Below are 7,500 nucleotides of genomic sequence, written 5' to 3'. Positions count from 1 at the left end.
TGAATGTGATTCATCAGAACACATTGTACTTCTTTTGGATGTTTCACATTTCACCGATGTGTAAATAAAAAGTTTGCCCCTGAAGTGTTATGCTAGAGTTTTTTTTAACTGTGCTTAAAAGGACACCCAACACTGGAAACCATTCGTTGAATTCATAAATCGAGCAAGCAGTCCTTTGGGCAAACTCATTCACACCTAAAGTGCCTCCAATTTGCAAGTATGTTATTTGGCATAATAGCCATGAAGAATAAAAATAAATAATCCTCACTCTTAGGGGTCAGTTGTTAAATCATAGTGAAATGTATACAATGTATTTTTTTAAAACGGTATCATGTGCAATTTAAATGAGGTTAAACAAAGTTTAACAAAGTAAACAACTAGGAGCGACTGCAGCCTATTGGTCATTGGTTTTAGTATACTTGCGCATGCGTGGAATACCTCTTGCTTCGGGCTGTATCGCTTATTTATCAGTGTGGCGGGAAGTAGGAGCATTGTGTGTGGAGCATTTAGCGGTTTTTGTTCCCTCCCTCCCCACCCTCTGCTTTCCACTGTGTATCAGTGTGACGGGTGCCTGTTCTTCTCGGGGGCGTGGGGGCTCATGGCTGGGTTGTCAGGTTTGCCAGCTATCGGTGCAGTCTCCATCTTGGAGCTGGCTGCCAATAGTGGAAGCTCCAGGATGTTTCGGGCACCCAACCTCCAAAGAGCGACGATGTTGTTTATACTAATTATGGATTCAAAAGGTACACTAATTTCTTACAATGCTTCTTCTATTTGAAGATGCTCCATTCCCTCCTATTTGCACCCAGTGCATGCTACGTGTACATGTACACTTACCAAATGCCCTTATGTTACCAATGCCTTTCTGCGGATTTGATCTCCAATTAACCACACTCATGTTTTCTATGTTTGTGTAGTCAACAGTTTGGGATATGGCATCTGTTCCAGCTCCAGCTCCATTTGCCTCATCAAAGGAGATGACCAACTATGCCCGTCTGTGCCGGCTTCTAGTGGATGTGGGAACCCACGCCCTTAGAGACACCTTTGACACGATACACCCTCCAGCTACTCTTCCCAAGGTTTTGTCATTAGCTCACCCTACATATTGCTGTTTCTGAAAAAGAAAGTTTTGAATCCCACACAATGGGGAAAGCTTTACCCAACTCATCCTTCACCTGTGTCATCAGCCAGCTTTGACATTACACTTCTGATGGTACTGCTGAGAAATATATGCAGTCTCACTCCTCCTGCCAGTACTGGAAGTTGGGACAAGCTTCCTCTCCCTGGTGATAACAGTCGTGAGGCAAACATAGCGAGGATCAAGTATTACAGAAACCAAGTTTATGCTCATGCAAGCCATGCTTCTGTTGATGATGCAACATTCAATATGTTATGGCAGGATATAAGTACTGCCCTACTTGGCCTTGGATCTGGAGCAACTTATTCCAGTGCAATCAGCTGCTTGAAGACTGAGTGCATGGATCCTGTTGTTGAGGAGCATTATCAAAAGTTGCTGAAGGAGTGGAAGATAGATGATGAGAGTACAAAGGAAAAGCTTGAAAATTTAGAAGGTATGCCTGACCTTAAAAATGAGTGAGATATCTAATTGACCTCATGGTTGTGGATGGCTTTCTCTAAGTGTGGTTTCCAGTCACTGTGGTTTATGGTTGCACTGCACAATTGCATTTGAATTTGCTTCTTTCAAAGATGTATCGGTACTGGTCAAATTTCTCACACTCATAGACTATGAAAATGAGAACTTCATTTTCTGTTTGTGCATAGTGACAGTTTGAGTCATCTCATGAGGACTGATAAGCTCTGGGTGGTTTTGATGCATGAGGGTTGTGCCTGAAGACCGGTTTAAGAAGCATCACAGTGAATTACTGCTGGTGTAGTCACAGCATAAGGGGCTAGCATAAGTGCACATACCATAATAATTAATTTTCTTGACACAGGCCACAGCTCCAGTATGGGCAGATACCCAACACTGGTTAGCCTTTTTTTAGTTGTTTTCTATCAGACAAAGTTAAATATAGCTATTAGTGTCATTCTAAGGAGGGAATGAATGAAGGGAAGGGGTCAATATTAGTTAAAGGGACACTGTCATAAGTTGCGCATGCGCTAGCATCTTGCGAAAACTTGAAAAGTGTTAGGTTACCTTTTTCAAGTTGAATTGACAAATTCAAAATGGCGTCCACTGGGGAGGGCCATGGTGGACTAAGAACAAACTCCAGGAGAAAAAGGAAGGCTTTAACGAATCGCAAAGAATACCTGAAGGAGTGGAATAACACGCACAAGTGTATTTATCTCAAGCAAAGAATTTTTCGGCTTTTACTTCGTGTAGAAGCTTTAGGGGTCTTTAGGAATTTAGAATTCTGAGTAGGTATTGTTTCACAATTTTTGTTCTGTTTTACGTCATGTGTGTCTTCTACACGAAGTAAAAGCCAATTTTTCACGCCTGGCTGCAAGCTAAATTCGATGCCGGCTACGAAGCGTGCAGCGACAGTAATTTCGCCTTGTACGGCAAGCACTTTCGCATTTACAAAAGTTAATTGATCCGGAAAGTTCTTCCTGACAGGTAAATATTAAATTCTGAGCACTATGTTTGACATAGAATTCATTAGCTGCGAATATACGTGACTCACGGATGAATCCATAATGGCGGCTAGAATTTTCCGTGAGCGCGAGAGCGAACAAACTCGAGCATGCGCAGCTCATGACAGTGCCCCTTTAAGCCAAACCAGTAAAAACCCATTGTCAATCTTTTTATTGACTCATTTATCTTGCTTTTTGTTTGACTCCAGAAATGCTAAAGCAGTGGAAGTCAAATGAAGACAGCACCAAGGACATGATTGGAGAAGTACAAGGTGTGTACAGGTAGATTAATTGAATAGAACAAGCACCATTCATGTACAGTGTGATTTATAGTATCGGCTGAAGAACTAGAAATCTCTCAATAGTGCATCTACGTGACTTAAGATTGACTAGTATTGCTCTTCCATAAAACTGTGTATCAATAATACTGAAATCAAGATAATGGAATTGTAAAATTTGAACTTTGGACTGGACTGTAGAACACGCAATTACGGAATTTTAGATTTTTGAGCACTGAGAGAAATGGAGTACAGATGTTGTCTTCTTGTTTTCGCCACGGCAGATTTAAGTAGTTTTCAGGGAACAAGTGTCTTTTTGTCTTCGCCACGGCAGATTTAAATAGTTTGCAAGGAACTAAACCAAGATTACGGAACCGTACTTCGAATACAGGGCCCGGTTGTTCTGAAGCCGATTAACTTGATCCAGGGTAAACTTTTGTTTCATGTTTTCAAGGTGCTGGTGAAAGTTTCCGTTGCTTATTTTTGTTTTTCAAGATTGATTTCTTCTAATGTAACGTTTTCCCGAATATCAGCCTTGAACAGCATTTGGGAGTGGAGAATAAAACTCCTTTGTTAATTTTAAACCTGAGATTAGCGTTAATCGGCTTTTGAACAACTGGCCCAGGATGATAAGTTGTTGAACTGTGATTTTTAATAAGTTTTTCGGATGATTTAAGGCTGATCTTGTAATTTTTGGATAAATGGAGTTTAAGGAAGCAAGTAAAACTGTGGGATTTGAATAAAGTCTCCTTCAAAAATAAATAAATAAATAAATAAATAATCTCGTATCTTGATAACCGGCTAATAGGGCTTTGTTGTTTGCATTTGCAAATTTAGTAGCATTAATAATGAGTTTTTACAACAAACAACTTCAAGTTACAATGGTAATCTCTTGCTATTTTCCGAAGTTTACCTCTAGTTGAAGTTCACGGTAACTGGACAATTTGTGTTAACTGTTTGCGCATTCCACGGGTAGCCCTTGTAGGCGTCTTGTCTGTAATAGTTCTGTGATTTATTTATTTAATTGTTCATTAAATTGAAAATTAAACAAGGCATTTTAATATACGTTGTATGGTAATCAATTATGGTAATAAAGATGTAAAGTGCTTTGGGCACTGAATGGCTAGGGGCTATGGAATAAGTTTTATTATTTTGTTCTTTTTTATATCACTTTCTATATAGAAATCTATAAATACTTTCATTGTCACCCCTCTTTGTATGTATTCATGTATGGCCCATGTATGCTTTCGTAACTTCCTAAATGTGTAATTTGTCATTTTCTAATGTCTTGAATGAATAATTGATCCATTTATTTGATTTGATTAAGACGTCCTGAAAAGGCTTGAAACTGATGAGGGCTGCAGCAAAGACACACTAAAACAGACACATGGTGAGTTCATAAATTATATTGACTTATTGAATGTTAGGGGATGGAACAAGAACCAGTTTTTTTTTTCCTGCAAAAGGTTTTTTCAAAGTTCGCTTAACGCTTGTCTCTTTTATTCCTGAAGAAATGTCAAAGCATTTGAAGGAGAAGCTCAGTGAGGTAGAAGGTAGGCAGACACATGTAAATGACTCATATTTTATGAGTTAATGGATTGTTTTTAACTTCTGGAAAACTTTCCAGCAAAGGCTTTGCGTGATCCCATGCAATCTCCCAAAACTTTTAACACTCCTTTTGTGCTGGTTTCTTACTTTCTATTGCTAGTAAATGGTTTCCTCCCTTTCTGCTTACAACTGACACATAGTATTCGGTGACACATTGTCATTGTCAATCCAATTCTTGACCTGGTTTGTTCTTAGCACCTGATCTTGTGCTCCAGTAAGGAGTCCTTCACTTTCTTTCCTTTTAGGTGCCTCTTGCTTTGTCTGGACTTGATCCAACATTCTTTCCTCTTTAACAGCTCTCAGCAATCTTTGACTGCTGGCCCACGCATAATTGTAACAAATAAGCTGCTCAACATTTAAGAGGTTGTTGTGAAACGTCAGACCCCTTCTTTTCTTTCATTTTTTTTTTCTCCCTTACCTTGATCAGACGAATATTTGCATTTGCAACAGACGCTATATTCTTTTTCGCTACAGATGCAAAGGGGTTTTTGTTTTCGCTTCTTTTGACCATTGCCAGAGTGCTTAGGGAGCCGAAGGTTTCGTGACAACCTTTCAAGCTGATATAGCTGTTTTTTTAAACATCTGCAATAAGGGGAAGCCCGTTTTAAACTGAATATTCCCTTCATCGTATGGGCAAATAAATATGGTATTCCATCTACCATAACAAATTATTTATACTATTTGCTAGGTCTTAGTGTTCGCTTTTAGTGCGCGCTTTTCCGAAAACTAAGACCCCCAATGTTTCTTCTCTGTTGCCAACATCAAAATAATCCGTGTGCAACGGTCTTCGTGCAACAAACGCTTTATACATGTAAGTTCTATTTTCCTTTATACCCTTTGCTAGGTCTTGGCATTATTATGGGATGGTTTCCCCAAAAAATGAATCTGAAATGGCAAATTGATTTGGCAATGCCAATAACCAAACATAGTGTCTCAGCAACAACCCCATCACAAGTCATTACATTACGGAACCACCATTACACCATGCCGGCCAACCGATGTACTAGTAAATTACAAAGAAACCGTATTGTTCGCAATCACAATACCAGTAATTACTTTGCCAGAACTCGTGTTTGGCAGCCAGGTTAGCATTAGATTCCATCCACCAAAACCACCCTGGCACATTTCCTTACAATTACACGACGTAATATCCCGTCTTAATATGACAAGCCTACCGCTGTAAAAAGAATGAAAACAGGCAGAATTAGAGCTTTAGTTCTACAAGAAATATCGTTTCTAAGCAAGCTTCGCTGATCTACAGTATTTAGGGCTAAAAACCACTTTGAAGACAGTTAGTTTTTACTTGTTTTGCTGGGTACTACTATGTCAATACTCTAAAAAATTCGATTTTCCAGGAGTTTGTCTCGTTAGTCTAGTGGATATTGGAATATGCAAGGGAACCCATCGATCCAGGTTCAACTCTTTGGCTCGCCTAATCTGAATGTTCTCTGCACATTAAAATTTGAAGTCTGAAGCGGATTGTACGTCATGTAATTTAAATGAGACGGGAAATGTGGGTTTGAGGGATGGAATCTAATGCTAACTGGCAGGCCACTAATATAGGAAATCAAAGTTGGCTATGAGCCTGCGCCGAATTCGTGAATGAAATCTTGAGTACCAGTTCTGCTGCGTTTATTCTTAGTGACTCGTGCACTGGTGATATGAATTTTCTGTGTTTTCGTGAACTCAATGAAGTTAATCTGCTGTGAACTGTTTCATACTTACCATTGGCTTAAATCATTGCATGTTTAGTTGTCGTCTATCAGACAAAGTTAAATATAGCTATGAGTGTCATTCTAAGGAGGGAATGAATGAAGGGAAGGGGTCAATATTAAACCAAACCAGTAAAAACCTAATGCCAATCTCTTTATTGACTCATTTATCTTGCTTTTCGTTTGACACCAGAAATGCTAAAGCAGTGGAAGTCAAATGAAGACAGCACCAAGGACATGATTGGAGAAGTACAAGGTGTGTTGAGTAATTGAATAGAACAAGCACCATACATATACATCGTGATTTATAGTGATGGCTGAAGAACTAGAAATCTCAATTAATAGTGCATCTACCTGACTTAAGATTGACTAGTATTGCTCTTCCATAAAACTGTGTATCAATATTTCTTTACTTTTGCATCAATAGTTGTTTTGCTTAAAATCTGTACCATGTTTTTGATCGCAATTTTTGAGGGTTAAAATAAAATTTATGTTTCTATGTTGCCGGCAGCAAGTCATATTTTGAGGTCGCCCATCCAGATACTAACCCTGCCGGAGAGGGCTTAACTTCAATGAACTTTTGTCATGGAAACCGTCAGATGCTCAGAGCACATGCTTAAACGTGCTTTGTAAAAGAAGTTGAACTTCATGTCAGCCTTGAAGCCAATGTTTCTCCTTTCCCTTTCATTTCCTTCAATCTTTCTTGGTTACTATAAACTCAAGTTCTTGTATTTTATGTATTACGTCCTGGAAAACAAAACACAGCTCAGTTAATATGCACTACCACACGTACAATGTACGCATTGCTTACAGTGTACCTATTTTTTTTTTTCAAGTTTAGTTGTGGTCTATTGACATTCTAAGGAAGGGATGGGGTCAATATTAAGCCAAACCAATAAAAACCCAATATCTATCTCTTTATTGGCTCATTTATCTTGCTTTTTGTTTTAGGGGTGGAGGGATGGCGCAGTGGTGAGAGCACTCGCCTCCCACCAATGTGGCCCGGGTTCGATTTCCTGACTCGGCGTCATATGTGGGTTGAGTTTGTTGGTTCTCTAATCTGCACCGTGTGGTTTTCTCCGGGTACTCTGCTTTCCCCTCTCCTGAAAAACCAACCTTTGACTTGATTTGCTTTTATCGTTAATTTCAGTTTACAGTGTCCCCTGTATTAGTGCTCCAGCGCTAGAACGACTAGACACTTAAATAAAGTTCCTTTCCTTTCCAGAAATGCTAAAGCAGTGGAAGTCAGATGAAGATAGCACCAAGAACATGATTGGAGAAGTACAAGGTGTGTTGATTAATTGAATAGA

General features: G+C 39.2%; 1 pseudogene; it reads left to right on the top strand.

Moving 5' to 3' along the window:
- The window catches only part of LOC137997815 (protein NLRC3-like), a 38,128-nt pseudogene that overhangs the window by 4,579 nt on the left and 26,049 nt on the right, over positions 1 to 7,500 (top strand).

The sequence above is a fragment of the Montipora foliosa genome, chromosome 3, assembly GCF_036669935.1.
Source record: "Montipora foliosa isolate CH-2021 chromosome 3, ASM3666993v2, whole genome shotgun sequence".
NCBI classification, from domain to species: domain Eukaryota; kingdom Metazoa; phylum Cnidaria; class Anthozoa; order Scleractinia; family Acroporidae; genus Montipora; species Montipora foliosa.
Note: the sequence above shows the minus strand (reverse complement) of the source record. Positions and strands in the feature narration are given on the sequence as shown.